Source organism: Camelus ferus, chromosome 9, assembly GCF_009834535.1.
Source record: "Camelus ferus isolate YT-003-E chromosome 9, BCGSAC_Cfer_1.0, whole genome shotgun sequence".
Classification (NCBI taxonomy): domain Eukaryota; kingdom Metazoa; phylum Chordata; class Mammalia; order Artiodactyla; family Camelidae; genus Camelus; species Camelus ferus.
The window spans coordinates 36,695,086-36,716,530 of record NC_045704.1 but is presented as its reverse complement, the minus strand read 5'-3'; positions in this window follow the sequence as shown (position 1 = coordinate 36,716,530).

The following is a 21,445-nucleotide window of genomic DNA, read 5'->3' as shown; positions in this document are numbered from 1 at the left end:
TACTGGCAAGGGGCTGTGAGCGTTTCTGAGCATCCCCTCTGCCAGTCACCCAATCCTCCTCAGCAGGGATTAATCTATCACTTGCTCTGGACACCCTTGCTGTAGAGATGATGCTAGCAACTTCGATTAAGCCTGAAAGGTGAAATCTCATGGCTGACACCACTGAAGTTCCTGAGGTTTCTCCAGATCAAGTTGTGTTGCTTTTATGATTTTCAAAAAAAAAAAAGGAAAAAGAGTCATTCAGTCAAATGAATATTCACGGAGATTATATTTGCATACTGAATAGCTCTTGGGGGAATGAGTGACTGAAAACAAAAACTAGTATTGGGCTATTTGTTTCCATCAGCAACGGTTCACACCAAAGACCCAGCATTCTAATGGGTTCTGCTCATTTCAAATAAAATCACAGGAACCTTGTGAACTACTGAAGGACCCTTTGAAGGCTGGCAAAAGTGTGTTTTTATCCAGCAAACTAAAAGCAGAACCTTCATTTCCCCTGTGAAAAGAAGTAAACAATATGCGAATTCTCAGGCTGGTCTAAGCATTTCCAAATACCAGGGTAACAAATTCATCTAGTCAATGACATATCATGTGATCTGAGTAATCATTATATTGAATATAGTGATGGGCAATTTATGTTACCCTTTTTAAAAGCTTTTATTAATTCACTTTTAAAAGTAATAACATATTTACATGTGTACAGAAGGTTAGCCAGTAAAAATTCTCCCTCCTACCCCAGATGCCCAACCTCCCTGCTCCCCTTCCTGGAAGCAACCACTATTATCAGTTTCTTGTTTATTCTTTCATAGATTTTTTTAAGCTTATACAAGGAAATAGGTAAATTCATTCTTGTTTCCTTCCCCGCCCCCCCCCCCCCCCATAATTGGTAACCTTCTAGAACCGCCGTTATTTTTCACTTGATTTATTTTGGAGATTGATCCCTATCAGCACATAAAGGGTCTGCTTATTTTTTCATGACTGCAGTCTAGTCCTTTGTATGGATGTACTGTAACGTTTAACCACCCTCCCATTGATGAGCATTTTCAGTCTTACGCTGTGAAAAATAATACTGCAATTAAAAAATCTTATACAGAGGTCATTTCACTGGTAAACACTGTTTTTAAATAAGGGAAGTCTGGAGGTTTTGGCTAATTTTTTCTTTACCACCCCGATTCCTCATTTTCATATTTGCGCTATATGTTCCTCAACCCAAGGACAGAGCATGGAAAGCATAGAAATCGATGCTTTCATCTTTAGCGAGTATTTCAGATGTATCAATAAAGCAAACGTATTATTACCCTTCAGTAGATGGTGAAATGTTTCAAGGACACCTTCACTGTGAGCTCCTAGTTAATAAGGAATCTTTTTTATATAAATGTACTTATTCTTTGAGATCTCAACCCTTGAATGTATACTGTTTATTATATAAAGTGAGAGAATCTTGAGATTTCCCAGAACTGTCCTGGAAAGAAAATTGATTTTGAAATGAGATCAGTGGTGTCTTCCTTTCACTGAGAAATCTCATAAAACTTGACATGTTCACAGACTTTGGACATGAGATAAATTGAATTTGAGGCTGACGTTGTTCTTCAGATAGAACAGTCCTGGTTGATTGCCAAGATCTGGTTGGTACAGCTCAGGATTACCATCATTCTGTAGCTGAAACAGGACTCTACGTTATGTGTGTTGAATCTCTCCTAATTTAAAATGTCGCAACATTTCCTGCATTTTGGTAGAAGATGAGTAGTAAGCTATTTTTTTTAACTGCATAAATATTGTAAATAATATTAAAAACCAAGAAGCTGTTTAAAATTTCATTATCAAAATTCAGCTACCTGGAATATTTTCATCTGTTTTCTTAGCAAACGTGAATACCGTATTTATGCTCTGGCTTTCACCCTATTGCCATGCATTTTAATTAAAAGTATTTAGACAAATGTTCCTGGCTTGTGGATTCATTTCAGAAACTGACCAAGGAGGACAGACACTTTTGTGAGAAAAACTAAGTTGACTTTCTGGCTCAGGCTCCCTAGCTGGTTTCCTATTGACATCCTTGGGGCTGTCATCCAGCCTGCATTCCTGTTGCTGGAGCGATATCCCTGTGGCATTTCTTATCAAACCACCCCTAGGAGCCCAAGTCCCTCAACAAAGGCCTATTTATGTCTGGCTTGACCAAGCCAACTGCTTACAGTTTCCCCAACCTTGTTAGACTTGTTCTAACGCTGCCCTTTCAGAGTGCTGACCTACATGGGCTCTGGGTTCAGACTGCCTTGCATCCAGTCCCAGCTTGACTGTGTACTTGACCGTGTACCATGGATGACCATGACCTCTCTGAGCCCCAGTGACCTCATGGAGATAACACACTGCAGCATACAGGGCCACTGAGATGATCAAATAGTAGCCTGGCATTGCCAAGTATGAGTAGGGATGAGGAATGAAGCCGGTGAGCCATGTTGTTGAAAGTGGTAGGATTTCCTTGTTTTTTATGGTTAATATTTCATTGTGTGTGTGTGTGTGTGTGTGTGTGTGTGTGTGTGTGTGTGTGTGTGTGTGTATACCACAATTTCTTTATCCATTCATCCATTCATGGATGCTTAGATTGTTCAGATTCTTGTTACTACCCACATTCTTGTCTTTCCTGGCCTGGCTTTCAGCTTTTCTCTAAATACACAACCTATTTTTATGTATTTTGAGTATTGTGTATATTTTGTGTATTTTGAGTAAATTCGCCTTTGGCTTAAGTCCGTCAGAGTTCCATCACTCACAGTGTAAGAAACCTCACCAATGCAGACAAAGTACTTCTGGGACTTTTCCGGTTATCTAAAATTCAGGATCTAGGTCACACATTCTGGGTGATTTTTTTTCTTCTTTTTTTGGCCTAGTTTCTTAATTCACTTGTTTCTTAATTCAAACATCAGGAAGAGACCCTTGGAGAAGGCAATAGAGGGGAGTGGGGGCTGTTTTGACCAAGATCAAATTCAAATATTTCTCTGTGGATGGGACACTGACTAGGAGAGAGCAACGCATCCCACAAGAAGAACCTGAGCATCAGAGCTTATTTCCCACAGGCTTTTCCCACCTTCTTATAAGGTCACTAATCCTGTTGGATCAGGGCCCCACCCTTATGACCTCATTTAACCTTATTTCCTTAGGGGCCTCATCTCCAAAGACAGCCCCTTTGGAGGTTAGGGCTTCAACAGATGAATTTGGGAGGACCCATTCAGTCCATAACACATAAATTATGGAAGTCAGCAGTTCCTGGATTCAACATCTGAGCACAAGCTGCTCCAACATTCCTTCAGAAATGAAGAGAAAGATCTGAGTATCCTTTTTATTTTATTCTTTCAATGGGCATAATGTGTTAGTACTTCCAAGGGGCCTTCAATGGTCACCACAATGGAGTGTCAGACCTAGCAAATAAAAATACAGGGGGCCCAGTTAAAAGTGAATTTCAGATAAATAATTAATGGAGGAGTAAAAAAAAAAAAAAGTATGGCCATTGTAATATTTGGGACATACTGATGCTAAAAACTATTTGTTATTTATTCAAAGTTCACATTTAACTGGGTGTCCTTAATTTTCTGTGGAAAATCCACTCAGCAGGGACCAATAGCTCTTGCGCTGTACAACCAGGGCCACAGCCTCCTTTGCTGACCTTGGCCCTGATGTGTCTGGCACCTCCCAGCCTGGAGAGGCAGAGCTGGGGTTTGATTGATGCCTCACTGCCTCCCTTCTCCAGAGCAGGTCATGGCTGGTGGAGGAGGAGGGAAAGGACCTGTCCCAGTCTGGTAACCATTTGTCAGTGCTTGTGTGGTTTTTAATGTTCATTGTTATTAATTTTATTCCAAATGCACACATGAGGTGTTCTGGATCAGAGATAATTTTCTTATTAATTCCTTAAAGTAAACACTAAGACATCTCCCCCACCTACTCCAGGCCTACACTTCTGGCCAGGGCTCAATTGTCCTATGCAAGTAGCTGGACACTCCACAGGTGAGGCACAAGAGGGAAAAAAAAGGAAGTTTTTTTTTTTTTTTTCCTTTAAGAAAAGGAAGGAGGTAACTAACCCCCTCCCTTCCTGAAACTTGAATGAGCCTCAAATCTAACTCCAACCCTTTGATATGTAAACATTCTCTCCAGGAGCTAAACAGCCCTCAGTGTCTCTGTTTTTACTGTCTAATACAGTCTCCAAGTTCTGGAACTTCGCCTCTTTTGAAGTAAATACGGAAGGAGATGGTGCTGGAATCTTCTGGTACCTTGGGGCTTAACCTAGGGAACCAGGCCCAGCTGGAGCCCCTTGGCTCTCTCCCTGAGATAAGATGAACTTTATCATCCATTCAGAGGCGAGCAATTAACTAGACAAGTGGCTACAGATCTAATTATCGTGGTCTGTGAAGAGTCTCAGGAGGCCAGGGCTTTTCCTGGAGCCCCGAGACATTCTGGGGAGTTTTATTTCCCCACTGTCTCTATAAATACGTGCATATAGACTGCGCATGGTCAACCCCACCTTGCACATTTCCAGATTTCAAAACCCAAAGTGTTTTGCTCCTGAAGGAAATGGAAAAAAGCACCTGAAGTATTCCCAGACAGATCCTAATGAGTAATTCAGATAACACTGAAAACTTCCAGATTATAAGCCTAAAATAAATAAAAGGCTTTAAAATCTGATAGACCTCAATTTCATGGAGGATAATATATTGGATGGCTTTTGGCAAATTTATAACGGCACCCACTGAAAAGAAAGCTGCCAGGAAGGAGTATGAACCACAAAGGTTTGTACCAAAAAATGCTTTGCGTTCTATCAGAACCTAAATTCACTTAAAAGGATAGACCTGAGGATGTAGGTAGAGCCTTTAAAAAATTTAGCTCAGTGGTGGAGCAGATACTTAGCATGCATAAAGTCCAGGGTTCAATCCCCAGTACCTTCATTTAAAAATAAAAACTATCCCTTAGGAATGTTACTATGATGACTGTGGAGGAGAAATTTTTGAAGACTAGAAAAGGAGATGAAACTTCATATGACTCAGACTTGAATTATCCATTGCAATCTCGGGTAATTCTTCCAGATGTGAGTAATGGCCCTGAAAACAAGAAACTGAAACAAAGAGTAAGGCTTGTTGAATCACAGCATTTCTCAGACTCATTTAGAAGTAAATCGAAGGACACCCGCCCATCTTTAATGCAGGAACCTAAGAATATCTGCATGAGATTGCTAACACGAAAGAAAATAAAAATATTTCTCTTAATTTGTCCGCCAATGATATGACGTTGAATGGCACAACTAACAAATAGCACTCAAAGCTAGGTGTGTGTGGGGATTTGGAGCTGTTTTACTTAGCAATTTCTTTTTCATTTTTGTAACAGAAGAGGCAATTACTCTTTCAGGATGATATTACAAAATAAGGAAGTGGTCAGCTCTAGAAACTTTACAGGTTTCTTTAACGTGCTTCATCACAAACTTTGGTTTCTGCTGTAAAGCTTGCTTAAATCTCTTTTTATCCCATGTATTAGTAAGCTGAATATTTACAGTATCTTCAGTGAGCTTTCTTATATTGCATGCAGTGAGTGTTTTATTACTCATACTTAGCACAGAGCTGCTGTCCTCAGCGCCATTCGAATGCTTGTGAATGATATCCACAATGCCCCCTGTGTTGTCATCGGTTCTTTATTGGGTGCTTGACCTTTAGCCTTAATGTTGCTCACGTTTGATATTTATGTAACCTGGATGCCCCTGTTTCAGCTTGGCTCTCTCGTCCTCTGATCCAGCCTCCACCAGCCCTGGGAACTCCACCCTCTGCTTGCTTTCCATTGGATGCTGTGTCCAGCTATCTCGATTCTAGGTTTACATCCCTTTCTTACTATTTTATAGCATTTTAGATTTTTATGGTTATGGAAATTATATATGCATGTACCCATACTCTGGTCATTGTTTCCTTTGAGGTCTGCGTTTTATGTACATCCACCCAGGCACTGAAAGAAGTGTTGTTTGCCTTCCTTCTTTAATTTGAGCCCCAGCATGGCATTTGGTACTTTTATTTATTCACATTGTAGAATACATTTTTTTGAGGTAGTCCATTGTTTTGTAACTTTGGGACTACTCACCTTCATAATCCCCTTGACATTTATTCTATCCCTCAAATTATGTAATATTTCAAGAGTATTGTCTATCTAGAAGCTTGGAATAGCCCATAATTCTGTTTGTTTATAACCTGAGAGTTCCAATTCTTCCACCAACATGGAACCCAACAACATAAAAGCATAAGGAAAATTGACTATCTAATCATACAGCCTTAACTTTTCACTGATTCTATGCCTTTGACCTACTAAAGCAAAATATTTTTATTTAAGGACTTCATTCTGGAACCCACCCTGCCCCTTCCCCTGCAAACAATTCTATTCTTGCAAGGCTTTATCTCCAGAGAAAATCTAGGGGGAAAAAATTAATGTTGTTTATATTGATCTATACATTGATTCAAATGGTTAGGTAGCCGTTCAGCTGACCGGAGTGAAAAAATAGGAAGGAAAGAACTCTCCATCACATGAAGAACATAATTTGAACAGAAGAAATTATTTTGATTGAATTAAATAATTCAATTATCTACTTGAATGTAACTTTCCTTATTATTAAGAAAGCCCAAAGTGAAATACTAGGTACATCGGGTATATGCACAAAGCTTGTAAACCAGACGTGCTTGGCCAGCCAGGATAAGAAGTGACATTTTTCAGCTGAGCCTTTGTTGTATGATATCAGCTCATTGAGTTGACAGGTCCATTAATCAAGGGACACTTACATGCAGCGAGCTGAAAAGACAGGCTTGAATTGCTGAGTGTTCATTACCGGAAAAATAACTCTTATGAAAACATCTATGCAGAGCACACTTATCAACAAAAAAAGAGGTAATGACTGTGACATCTATGGATATACAATTTCCAAATGGAATTTCAGGCTAGAAAAAAATGGGGGAGTTTGGGAAATAAGAACACATTTACATTTCAATGGATGCCAATTCAGAAGGTAATTGGTCACAATAACCTAATATATTTTAAATCACCGTGAAATTAATTGCAGGTGTTTTCCTTGTTTGGCTTTTACTGTGAAGCTGATGACTTTGCACTGGGCTAATGGTCCTAACTCCCCAAGGGCTTTGGTTACCTACTTAAGCATTATTAGATTTTAAAATTTTTACTCACGTAATGTTTGGTTTTCAACTCTGTATATTCGAAAATCTCTTTGAATTTGTCAGATAAAATTGAGCTGATCTAAATAAAACATATCATCCTGTATGTAACTATATGAGGCATTAAAGAGTAACATCTTGTAAGCTTACAGGTTAAGGCGTATTTATTTAGTGGCAGGTAACATAAAAATCAGGCACAGACCTGTCTCCTAAGTCCATCACCCCTAACTCGCTACATTCTTTTATGTTGTTAATACCAGAGCAGCCTGCTTCCAGCAGTCATCCCCTTCCTTCAAAGCTGTCTCGGAGACCTACCCATTGGATTCTGATTCCAGTCATAAAGAGACCAACTGGTTTTCCTTCTGTAGTTTCTGCCTTTTCTCAAACACTTCTAGATTATAAATGTCCCAAGAAAGAAATAATCTGCAGGTGACACGTACTGGCAGTCCCAGTTTCCACTCTGTGTCTATGGGCACATACATGCTTGTCAATATAAGTAGCCTTATTTTGGTTTGGAAAATACAGTCACCGCAGTACAATGGTCCAGTTTCAACGGCATACTATATGCCTTTCTGGGGTAGGTCATGCGATAATAATTCCTCCATATGTAATGTATTAGTCAATAGTTACCAAGATTCTATCAGAACCCAGTGAGGTAGGATATATAAGAACAGGTTTATAAAGTGATGTGCTCTGCAGATACAGATTATTACTCTTTGAAAATGTAATTACACACTGCAATGGGATCTCCCTGAATAGATGGTTTAAAGATAGAACTGACTTGTCTTATTCCCACTTAAGGCCTTACTATATTTAAATGTCTATAAAATACCTACCTTTTACATGTTTGCTTTGCCCAGAAAGTTATCTCAGGAGTGTGGCCCTGGGGACAGAATATAGCAAAGACTCATTGTCGTTCTCCTGGAGTATATGTTCAATTTTTAAAACAATTTTTTATGTATTTGCTCAGTTGGTTGGTTGATTCTTGTTTTTGGCAACTAGAAAGTAATTTAGAAATCAAACATCAGGTTAATAACATTTTTAGCTCAGTGCCTTTTCATGGAACTTATACACAGGCATTATTTAGATGCTAGGGTTTTGCTTTTGTTTTGCTGTTTCTCTCAGAATTGCCCCTAATATTTTCTATAATGTTAATTGCCAGTATTTTGATTTTTAACATTTCTTATTGTACTCCGACAAAGGTTAAAAAAAAATTGAAAAAAGTATGCTTTTAATTAAGTACTTAATGTGTGATTTTATTGAGTTAGTAGAGTTCTCTCGGCATAGGTACTTCAAAAGTACACTTCCTCCCAAGGTAAAGATTTAATTAGCACAACAAGCAGTAAATTGATAAAAGAACAAGAGGACCATAGTCCACAGGAATTGTTTTGTTGCTGTCTTCCTGTTTCAGACATCCTAATTGGCTGCTTCTTGCATGTTCTGAGGCTAATTAGTTATTCCATCACCAGGATAAAGGACTTAAAGTCACAAGTTAGGCTTCCGGGTTTAACTTCACATTTGACCTAATTTCTTGCTGCCTCCTAAAGTAATGAAGCTCACAGTTTCCTTCCCGTGTCTACCCTCCCCACTCCTCTCCCATTTTTTCCTCACTGCTGCTGAGCCTGTTTACCACTAGGTGGCGCTAAGACTTGGGTTATAGCTGCCAGAGATGAAAATAGTTGTTCCCGGAGTCAGGAGAGCTGGAACTTGAAAACTGGAAAATCTTTTCAAAGCTAATCTAGGCAGCACTTTTGTTTTACAAATCAGGAAACAGAAACTCAGTGAAAATAAGTAATTTGTCGGAGTCTCATAGACTTCCCTTCTCCTCCTTCTCCTTTTCCTGTTTGTTAATAGCTCCCAATGTAACCTCATCACCTGAGAAGGAACCTACAGAGAAATATAGCTCAGAGAGTGAAATGGTCAAATTTGCTTTGCAGAAAGGGCACTCTGGCAGCTTCAGGGTATCATTCATTCATTCATTCGTTCGTTCATCCAAGGAGATGCCCACTTTTTGCTTTGCTCAGTGCCAGGCCCTGGGAATAATTTAAGAGAGAGAGATAGAGAGAGAGACAAGGATCCTAGGAACTCACATTCTCTTAAGAGATACAGAAATGAAAAAAAAAGTCACACCCTAAATCAAAGATGCGTTCATAGAGGTGATGACAGTACAGTCTGGCCACTTAGAGGAATTTGAACCAGCTGCGTGAGGAATTTAAAGGGAAGATTTCAGTGAGATAACAGTAGAGGCTGAAGGACACATAGGGTCTTGGAGGCTGAGAAATGGGGAGCCTTCCAGGAAGAGAAGAGCACAGGCCAAGGAGGAGAGGCTCGCTGGAGAGCAGCTGCTTGTGGCCGACGCCCAAAGGGCTCGGGCAAAGGGACAGCTGGCAATCCTGGAAGGAAGGGACCAGACCGTGAAATCCTCGTCTGCAGTACTGTACTTAGGAATCTGCTTTATCCAGTGGGGACAGCCCAGGAAAGAGTAGAGCTTAGAGAATGGTGTGGACAGGTTTGCTTTCCAGAAAGAGCCCCCTGGCAACTGCACGGAGGCCCAGAGGCAAGGAAGCCTGGCGGTTGGAGGGTCACAGGGCAGTGTGTGGTGGGGCGGCAGCCAGGATGGGAGGGAAGATGTGTGGAGAGAGAGCTCAGGACTGGAACTGATCGACTTCTTTTTGAAAAACAGTGACTGGGCCTGTAACCGGTATCCTTAGAGCGTAGTTACAACTCTGGTGCTTGAATTACTTATAAAGCATAGAAGAAATTATTTTAATTAAATGCATATATTACTTGCATAACATTTCTGAAATTATTTTTAAAATGCAATTTAATGGTGTTCCAAGTTGAAGTACAGAAAATCCTCCTGTAGTGTAACCCTCCCCCCTGACTTTAAGGGAGTGTAAACACACTTCCCACCCCCATCTCCCAGCACTGACTGATCAGAATTAGGAAGAAACAGACCACTACCCGCCACCGTTGCCATCCTCCTCCTCTCCTGGATCAGGCTGGATGTTTTCCTTTTATTTGTCCAAATTCTGTTTCCACCAGAGCACTTTTCTTGGGCTGCCACCACTGATGATGGCTGAGGACATTACTTCTCTCTCCTGACCCACAGTCACCAAGATCAGCCTGAAGTGGCCTGCTTGGGGGAGGGGTGTGCGGGTGGGGAGTTGTGATTTCTTTGCAGCTGAAATGGCAGAACTGGGGGTGCTGCTCTGGGCAAGCCCTGAGGTACCACTTTCCCCTGAAGGGCCTTGTCTTTTTAAGAATTTTCAAGTCCCGAACCATTCTGTTTTCCTTTGGTCGTACTCAAGCACCAATAAATGTATCATTACTCTTAAGTTCTCTTGGCACCCAAAATTAAAAGTGCTGTGAACCATGATCACATTTCAAATGTATCTGGGGGGCTGGGAATGGGAGAGAGGTGCAGCAAAGTCCTGGGTAAAATGAGGATCCTTTAAAAGTTTGAAGCATACGATCATTTCTTTGTTTTGTTTACACAGGTTTCTAAGTTTGGGGTTTTTTTTTAAGGGGTAATAAAAGCTCCCATTTATTCAGGGCTTACTATGTGCCAGGCATTTTTATATTTTGTCTCTAATCCTCTGGGATCCTCTCCTGCCAGAAAATCTCTGCTTGGTCTCCTTTTCCACTCCCACCGCACCCCCAGGCCTCACTCTGTGCCAGCACATCATGGGGCTCTGTGCAGATCTAAAGAGAGTGTTGACTCCCGATTACAAGTGAGGAAGGCTTGACTTCAGATTCTTGGGGAAGTGCCACTGTGCACCTACTGAGCACTTGACTGAAGTGCTTTAAAATAATTCCATCAGGAAGGACAAGATAAGTGCTTTCACCGATACACACAGCAGTTGATCTCGATCTGCTGTGTGTGTGAGTTTCTGTTGTCATTATCTACAGGGTAATTCATCTCAATTAAACTGGTCTGTAGGGAATAAACTGATGCGTGAAAACTAGGTTTCATTGCTGTGCTTATTTACAACTTAACTTTTCTACTGAGATTACCAATTATCCAGAAACTGTGACGGTAAGTGCCTCCAGTTGGTTAATGGGGTTTTCCTTCCAACAGTGGGGCCCCATTTCCGACTAATGGTGCTCCAGGTATAAACCTCTAAAGCTTACCACTAACCTCTCTGCTAATCCCTCCTACCATCTGACCACTCAGTACTATTGTCTACTTGTTAAAGAGCACTTAGAAAGTGGGTTACTTACCATGGCATCTAAGGGGAGAATATTGTTAGGATTCTGTCTCATTGAGGGGAGCAAAAGAGAGTCGAAATTCAATCATCGTAGAAATTGTCTCGCAAAGCTTAATTTTATATAATTATTTTCCAAGTTGAAAATAAAACAAAGTTTAAGGTCACTGCCTCCAGGGAATCTAAATTCTTGAGATTTTTTTTTCTAACAGAAATACCCTGAAAAAGTATGTAAACCTCTGTCATTTTTCTTTAAGCCTGGTTGAAGGTATCACAAACAGAGAGTCTTAAAAATCGCAGTAAATCTTTTTGTTAAACAAGCTATGTCATCATTCCTTGGGCTTCTGTTTAGTGAGAGACGCTTTAGTGGTGGGTACATAGAACTGAAAATGAGATTCACAAAGCATCTCCACGCTGGTCCTGAATTTCAGCTCTCTGTGTGGTCCTCCTTCCGTCAGTTAAATCACTCCTTGCTCACATCCCGCTTCCTACTAAAGAAAGCAATGACTAAATCACAGTCATTCCAGGACACCTCTTACTTCCCAAGGGCATCATAATAACAAACGAACACCCATGTGGATAACATGAGCTTATAGCTTTAGTAGACGCCTCAAAATATATAGCAGTTTCAGGGTCTTCGATATAAAATAATGACTGAATAATAAAACTTTGGCCTCCAATTTATTTTAATTAACAACCAAGATGTTAATTAAATAATAATTTTTCAGAGTATTTAAAAAATGTTTCAAAAAGCACTCTTCTAGCATCAAGACTTAATCTAAAAGTATGTACTCTCGAACAATAAGATGATGGAAAAGAAATCTCAATCTTCTCTTATTCACCCATATCATCTGCAAATCACAGGACTCACCTCCTGTGATTATAACAGAAAATTGGGCAGCTCTGTGTATGTTTGACATACATGGACTCCATTAGCGATCACAAAGGAAGACAAACTTTTTTTTTTTTCCGGTCATTTCTTTGTTTTGCTCATAGAGTTATTCTGGGTCAGAGTCGAGTTTGTGAAATTCATCTAAGTAGAAGTTTCTCTCAAAACCCAGTACCTGTGTGTTTGCCTGAGGAAGGAAATTGGGCCTGTCGGAAAGGAACGCACGTGGACCGGTGGTGCAGCTTTGAGCCAGCCATGGACATGACATTTCTAATCTGCTTTTCTCATTAACGCCCAGATGCAGAGGGAGAGAGAGGCGGGAGGATGGGCTGTCTGTGACCAGATTCATTAAAGATCTGGGGCCAGGATGGATTTGACCAGAGAATTTGCACTTGAGTGGAGTGACCAGTGCCCTCTTCTCTAGGCCTGGGTGGCGAGCTGTCCCAGCAGAACTTGGGACTCCAGCATCTGGAGCGAGGCTGCTTCTCTTGGGACCGCCCTCAACCCCTCGTTTTCTTCAGCGATCGATATTTCTATTCAGAAAGCTGAGTACCTGGAAGAGCCCACGTCCAGATTGGAGGCCACAGGTAGGGAAAGAGGTGTCCTACACCTCTGTTTCTTTCTGCCTGATTTTGGGTCACAGTGCATTCAGGGAAGCTGAGGACCCAGTGGGTGGGGGTCCTCTACCGCCCAGCCCCACCCAGGGACAGGGGTGGAGCGCTCCCACCTCTCAGCCACTGGCTCCTAGAGGTCAAGGACTCCCCTCTCTGTTGCGGTGGCAGGGGTTGGGGGGCTGGGGGGTGGGGCATGTGCTTACAAGTGACTGTAGTGGGTGACTACCTGGTTTCTCCAGCCCCTCCCGGAGAGGGTCTTCCCGTCCCATCTCCCTGAAGGGCAGGAAAGTCCAAAACATTTCTTCTGTTCTCCTTCTCGTCTTTGTTTGACAGGAACTCTGTGCCTCGCAGGGCCTCCCCTTATTTCACAAACCTTTCCTGAACCCCTTCCACATGCCAGGCTCGGTACAGCTGCCTGAGATACACTGGCAAAGAAAACAGACAAAAGATTTTCACCTTGTAGGACTTACTCCCTCTCACAGAGGAAAACAATCATGAGGCACAACCAAAAAGTGCACCGTTTAGCAGGCCATAGGCGTTAAGTGCTGTGGAGAGAAAAGAGCATCAGAGCAGGTGAGGGGTGTCAGGAGAGCTGGGGGCAGAGGTGGAAGAGGAGAGATGGGGTGTCGTCTTCAATAAGGTCAGGGTGAGCCTCCTTGAGGAAGAGACATCTGAGCAGGAGTGAAGGCAGAGAGGGAGGAAGCCATGCGGATAGTTTTCGTGGGGAGAGAGCATCCAGGTAGCGGAAACAGCCTGTGCACAGGCCCTGAGGGTGCCTGGCAGATTTCAGGAGCAGAATGGAGGAGCGAGAGTAGTGAGGGTTCAGAGCAGAGAGGCCTTGAGGGCCCCTTGGGAGACCCCACTTTTAGTTGGAGTGATATGGGAGCCACTGAAGGCTCTGAGCAGGGGGCTGACATGATTTGACTTCAGTTTTAACAGGATCGATCGCTCTGGTGGTGAATTGAGAAGTGAGGATAGTGAGTTAAGGGCTGGAGCTGGAAGAGGAGTCCAAGCCTGTGGCAGGAGCCCAGACTGAGATTGGGAGACGGCAGAGGAGGGGAGAAGTGGTCAGACTCTGGATAATATTTGAAGGCGGAAATGCCAGGAGTAGTCACTGAGAGGCTGCGGGGTGTGAAAGAGCTTCGGAGTCCAAGACACCCGCGGTTTCCAATTGAGGCACGGGAAGGCTGCGGTCGTTCCTAGCTGGGATGGGACGGCCTGGAGTTGAAGCAGGATTTTGCGGGTGGATGAGAAGTGAGGTTCAATTTTGGACATCCTGAGTTCCCACTTGAATGTTGGGAGTTAACTTATTTTACTTTTGTCCCCTCACTCTAGAATTCGAATTCAAGACCAAATGGACCGCACAGGAGACACGAGGGGTAAGAAACTTAACAGGTGATACAGTAAGACCCCTGCTGGCAGCCCGGGTCCTCCCCCGGGAGCGGAAGAAGCTCCGTTTAATTGCCGGACTGAAGACTGAATATCCGCCTAGTTCCACACTAGAAGCACTGCTGCTCCAGCTCGAAACTGGTGAACCAAGCAGAAGAGCCCAGGGCACAGGCTCGCGTCTGGAAGCCCCTGTGCCCACAGCCCGACACAGGGAGCTGAGCTGGGGCCGCCATGCTCGTGGTTCCGGCCCTGGTGAGGCTGAGCTCCGGCTGCTGGGCCCTGCGGGGGGGCCGGAGGCTGTGGTGGGAGCCGGACCCCGGCCCGGGCCAGAAGGAGGCCTCTGGCTGCCACGGCTGGCACTGGCCGGAGCCTGGCGCCTTCAGCGGAGCTGTTCTTGCCCAACTCCAAGCCTCCTCCCCAGGAGGCACGCTGGTCTCAGTGATAATGGGCCACGGCTTACAGGTAAGGAGGAGAGGTACCACACCTTGCCCAGGGGCTTAGGTTGCTTTCCGAGAAAGGAAAGAACCTTCTCCAAGATGGAATATATGGGTGTTTACCTTCAAGTCCTGCAAGCATGTCTGAAGGTGGCCAGATTTAGGCATGTCTAGGATCTTCTACAAGTCCTGCCAAAGAACAAGACCTAACCCACTGAGAGCTAGGTTTTTCCTGTCTGAGTTCAGTAGCCCAGCTCTGTCACTTCCTGGTCATGTGACCTTGAGCAAGTCACTTAATTGCTCCATGCCTCAGTTTCCTCACTTGTGAAGTGGAGTCATAGTACACAGTGATGAGGTGATGCATGCAAAGCACACAGCCCAGGGCCTGGTGGACAGTGAGTGGTGGCTAATAGTCACAGTCTGACCAGACTGTGGTTCCATCTCTCTTAATTGGTTCAGAATTAACTGAAAATCTCTTTCTCTGAAACATCTCAATCTGCCTGTGAGAGAATTTGTCTTTGAAATTCTCACAGTTCTTTGCACACAATAGGTGCTCCAGGATATTTATTTAGAGGAATTTGAACACAGCTGTATGGCCTGGTGTTAGGATCCTGGTTCTGTCTCATCCCAGCTGAATGACCTTGGGCAAGTCACAAAACATCCCCTAAACCTCAATTTTGGGTCCTTTTAAAATAGCAGTCATGGGCTATCTCTCATTAGGTTGTCAGGAGGATAAAAAGAGTTAGTAAAAGTCAAGGGATTGAGTACGTGCTCAAGTTTTTAGCATTGTTGAACTGTTTTATCAAATTGAATTATGACATGAAATTGTTGAATTATTATTGAATCATGTTATTGTTTATTGCGATTGGTGTTGTTGCTCTTACTGTTGATAAAATGGGAGAGTCCAGGTGGGGTTGATTAGTTTCTGAGTGATTCTCGACTTGCTTCCCTGGATTGCGTTAATTATTTACAAGTTTGTTATCTAGCTCGACCTGACTGATTTCTTCACTTGATAAATATGTTTTGAATGTTTGCTCTGTACCAGGGCCTGTTCCAGGCTGTGAACAGGCCAACATGATTCTCCCCCTTGGAGCTGGTATTCCTGGTAGGGGAGGCGGACAGAAGACAAGATTATTTCAGATGGTGATAAGAACCATGATGAGAATAAAACACAGAAAGAAGGCGGGTGATGGGAGGCTGTGGGTGGTCAGGGAAGGTCTCTTTGAGGAGGTGACACCCTTGAGACCTGAGGATGGACAGGAATCAGCACTGAGAGGAGGAGAAAGGGGCATGGGCTGTGTGGGGAGGGGTGGATGGGGTATCCTAGACAAGGGGACACCCAGAGCAAACGACCCTGAGATGGGAAAGAGCCTGGCTGGCATGGTGGGAACTGAGATTTTATTTTAATGTAATAGGGAGCCACGGGAGGGTTGTAACTCTTCCCCCAGGTATCATAGGGATTGTTCCCCCACCTCCTTCAGGTCCCATGTGCCCCTTTCAGCGATGCTTTCCCTGACCACCCTACCTAAACTACAGCCCCCTGTTTAAAGGGCTGGAATGAATTCAGCCACTCTCCACACTCCATGTCCTTCCCCACTGTTATTTTTCTCCATAGCTCTTCTTAACCTCTAACATTTTTCTCTTTAATTTGTCGGTGGTCCTCTTCCTGACAAAAAGGCAATATCTAGCAAGGTCTAGAAAGTGCTAGAACAGTGCTGGCCCAAAGTAAGTGTGCCAATATTTGTTGAATGCAAGATGGAATAAAGTGACATGTTGTAGGTTCTGCTTTCACAAGGTCACTCTGGCTGCCTCGTGGAGGGAGCTTGGGGGACACAGGGAGGCTGGTGAGGCAGCTGCCTCAGTCCTCCAGGACGAGGGTGTGGGAGGTGGTCCAGTTTGACATTGTCTTGCATGTAGGGCCCACTGGACTTGCTAATGGCGGGGATGGGGGTTTGAAGAATGAAAGGACTCCCTGTAGGGTTTTGACTTGAGCAACTGAGGCCACTTACTGAGACTGGGATCTGCCACGGTGGAGGAGGTGGGCGGTGCCTGGGAGGGGACAACTTAGTCGAAGAGTCAACTTGAGGAGTCTGTTAGACAGCAGACTGGCATTGTCAATGGGAAAAAAAAAAGTTGGTGTTGAAAAAGAAAGTGCTTAAAATAGTGGAGAAATTGTCAAATTGACAAATACGCATGGCTCAAGTATCTTGGAATTTTAGATCTGGGGAAAAAACAAATCCAAAACCTAGATCTTAAGTTTGACACTTTGATTACTTTCAAGTACCTAGCATCAAATAATATTAGCCAACATCCCTACACTTTTAAGTCACAGAAGGTGCTTTAAAATAAATTTCAATAGAATTTAAAATAAAATGAAGGGAATTTAAAATCAAATGAAGGGAATGACCATAGGGAAGGTCTCCAATTTATAGGATTTTTTTTTTTTTTTTAGCCTTTCAGTTACAGAGACAATTGCAAAAATAGTCTTTAATATTTGGGGGAACAATACCATCCAAAATAAGGGTTACTTCCCAGAATGTTGTTCTCACAATTTAGGATGGGGCCACTGAGTTTATCCTGTGCTGGGGCTATTCAGGCCTCCCCCACATTTCCCAGGGACCATTGTCAACCAAGTCACCATTCCCCCTAGAGTTTCATGCATCTGCATGCAGTGGTGCCTTTTCGTTGTCTGGTTTTCATGCACAGAGATGCAATGAATCTTTCTATGATGAGATTTGTGGTAACTAGAAGATGCAGGAGTGGATCAGGAAGCAAAGATGACAGTGCAAAACCTGGGAAGAAATGGATTAAGCAAAGCTGTGCTGCAGTCTCACCTCGATGGGATTCTTTAAAGCATTTTGCTTTGGGGAAAATGGAAGCTACAGCCCCGTAGCAATTTCAGCCCATTCTTTCCTCCCAGGGAAGTCATAAAAGCAATATTTTCCACTAAAAGATTTTCCTGTCCCCACGAAAATGATGTGCTGACAGTTCATATTTTCCCACGCGGAGCTGTGCTTTCCGAACACTGTCTTGTCTACGGGTGCTTGGTAGCAAATACGCATGAAGCCTCGCCTTCAAGAGAAATTGCTGCAGACAAGCTCTGGCAGGGCTGTGACCAGGTGGCTATGTGGGGAGCTGCGGAGTGTTTAGTATTCTGTATGCATCAAGGCTCGAGGACCCAGCCAGAGCTGCCTCTCAGATTGCTGTGCAACTTGCAAGGCACATGAATTTTGAATCTCAAGGCTGCTTGGAGGTTTGTAGCTAAAACATAAGCTGCTCTTACAGGTAAATCCACGTTTAATTCCATCCTTGATCACCGAGCCTGGAGATGCTGCACACACCCCCGCCCCCACCATCCCTCTGTTCTTTGTCCTCTGAAGGAAGATTTGCTGACAGTACACAGTTAGGTGCAGAAAACTACTGCTGTTTGAGAGGAATGAAAAAATGACCCCACTCTTTGGATGGACTTAAACTGCACTATGCTGCCTCCTCACCTCATTTTTTTCCCAACTCTTCCTACTTGACCCTGGTTCAGCAAGCCAGTGTGGAACAGTCACCAGGAGTCAGTGGACCTGGGTCCAAGCTGGGCTCTGCCATGGCCGCTTTGCGTGACCCTCCGCCTGAGCCTCATGGTCCCATCCATGTAGTGATGAAGTCCAGGAATATCATCACCTCCACCTGTGTTACACAGTAATGATGCTCTGTATGACGTGGATGCTCGGAGACATGGGGTCCTCTGTGCACTGACTATCCAAGACCCCAATTCCAAGGGCCTTACCTGGGGGCAGTACTACTCCCCAGTTGTGAACACTGACAGTGGAAAATGGGCACACCCTCATCCTCACACATCCCTGAGGACACATATCTGCCCACACCTGCCCAGAATAAATGCTGGGAAAATGAAAATGTCAATAAAATGGTTGCTATGGCAACCCAATCTCATGTTTGCTGCTACATTTGCAGTGTTGTGATTATTCTTCTCCCGTGGAGTTGATTGAATTCCTCAGTTGATGCCTCCCCTAGCTCTGTCACCCTTTCAACACACGCGCGCGCGCACACACACACACACACACGCTCTCGCTCTCACTCTCATTCACTCATTCACTCATTCACTCACATGTACTCACACACTATACACAATGGTTTGTAAAGACTAACAGAGCAGATGATGCATCTTTAAAGGGTGGAGATAAAAGCCACGAGAATGATTCTGGAGCAAGAGGGCACATTTTTGTATTCTTTTTGTGCCTTTTTGGGGTAGTTCTATGAGATAGAGTTTCAGTCCAACACCAGAAAAACTCTGCTATTAAAATTCCTGTTTTGACCTTGCATGAGCTCTTCAATGTCTTGAGTAGGAGATTTAGCTCTTTATAAGAGAAAATAATGCTCTTAGCCCTACAGGAGGAGGGGAGAGGATCTAATAAGGACTGACAAGAAAATTCCTGCAACCTTTGTGTTCCTCCGAGGAGTGACCTGCATGCTGGTGGTGGCTGGGCTTCATTCTGGGGTCCAGCGCAGCCTAGGTGAGGAACAAGAGCCCGGAGACAGGTGCCTGGGTTGGAATCGAGTTTTATTAGCTACGAAACTTTGAGTTAGTCACTTAATCCCTCTGTTTGTCTATGAAACGGGGCTGACAAGAGTGCTACCTCATCAGGGTGTTCTGATGATTAAATGAAATGCCATAGAAAACGCTGGCATGTAGTAAGTACGCAACAGATGAAACTCTTATTCTATTCATGTTGGTCACTTCCGGAAATCCACAAAGGAAGAGTGTACCGTCCCATTGTCATCGCTGGAAGACACACGCCTTAACTTTCTGTATACGTGTCTTTGTTGCTTTTTGGGGTTTATTCCAGCTTCTTCGTTCAGAGCAGGAGAGGATGCAATAAACAGACATTCATTTTTTTCTCCCTGTTGATAAATGAGTTGACTTTGATTTTGTAATTTTAAAATTTTGTTTGGTTTAAAAAAAATTTATTTTTCCAATTGCCAAAATTTTCTGATGATGCAATCCCCTCTCACTGACTCAAATATCGGTGCTGAAATGCCTTGGGGGAAGTAACAGCACTTCTCCCGTGACCATATGCCTAGAACCAAAGAGGGAGTGAATCTTCCTCTGGTCTTACTCACAGGGTGGAGCAGCCCTGTGGGGATCCAGTCTTAGCAAAGACAGAAGCCAAAGAAGGAAGCTTTTCTGTTGATTTTTTTTTTTTTTTTTTTACCCTCCTGAACTTCACTATCAGAGGCAGGTATCTCCTACCATTTCCTAGATCTCCTTCCTTGGGGAGGAACATTGGGCAGCAGTGAGGGAAGTCTGGAGCATCGTTAATTAATCGCTGCTTCTGCCGGGCAGAGTGCATTAGAGACGCCAAAACATAACACCCATCCCAGACGGCATCCACAGGTGCTTTTATTTTACAGAAATTTCAGAATTTGCATACTTTAAAGGTTCAAGGTGAATTTTTTACTGAATAATGAATGAATTGTATAATGTGTATAACCTTTGCAGTAACTTTTTTTTAATGTTTAAAAAATGTAAGAGAGCACAGTTTGCTCAGGGACAAACTGATGTTTCCTGGGCCTAGAAGAGTGGAAATGAAGGACACTCCAATAAGAAACAGCACTAAGATTATTTTAGCAAATGGTAACCTTCAGCAGCTTTTTAAAAATAAAAAAATTTACTTGATCACATGTGCCTAAACCACAGTATGTGTATTACTCTAAAAGTAAAATGATAAATACTTTCCTAAATAGTGAATATCATTAAACTAAGTATATGCAATGGGCATGACACTGCCTTAAGAATTGCTATTGATGCGCTCCAGTTTGGGTCCCCAAACTCCCTTGGGAATCAGAGAGATGGCTTTAAATTCCTTTCCAAAAATTTTGAGGCCTCTCCTCCTCCCAGGTATCATCAGAAAGGGGAGCTCATCATGGAGGGAGGGGTGGGTGGAAGGCAGGGACTCTGCTCATTGATGTTCTGGTCTCTAATGCTGACAGCATGGGTGTCCCAGCCTTTGGGTCCTGGAGGGTCCCTGGGGGCCACTTCCAGGTGGAGCATGCATGGGGTGAAGAGCTGGGGATGACTCGATGCTCCTTTTTGAGGTCAGCCTGCCCAGCTGCCTCAGTCGGTGCACAGTCCTGCTCCCCAGTGCCGGGCTTGTCCCCAGTGGAGAGAATGCCCTAGGGTGCTTGGACCCGCAGCCCCTGGGAATGACAGCTAAGCTGTATATGATCAAGAATTCTGACAAGGGCCTGGGTTCAATCCCCAGTGCCTCCATTAACAAAAAAGTTAAAATAATAATAAAATACAAATAAAAAGAATTAGGGGAGGGGGTCCTGGTGGAGTTGATGGGGAGGCTGATGATCCCCAAGCTTCCCTTTGGTGCTACCACTACTCCTGCTACCACATCTCACACAAGATAGGGGAGAGGGAGCCACTGTCCTCTCCCCCTTCCTGGGTCCCTGGGCTTATATTTTTATAAAAGAAAAGAAGAGTCATTGCAAAGTGATTCTGCAAAAATTCCCCTTTTAAAAAACTTTTCCACAAACATAAGGAGGGGCGTCCTATGTGGGGAGGGGTTAGGAGAAGGGGTCATCGGAGAGGATTCGGCTTTATTGGATCCTTCTGTTTTTAAAAGGAAAGCATAGGATTGGATTAGTTGCAATTAGTTGTAATTTAGAAATCTCTGGCAAGAGAGAACCCAAGGGTCTTGCTACCTGCCTGAAAAGG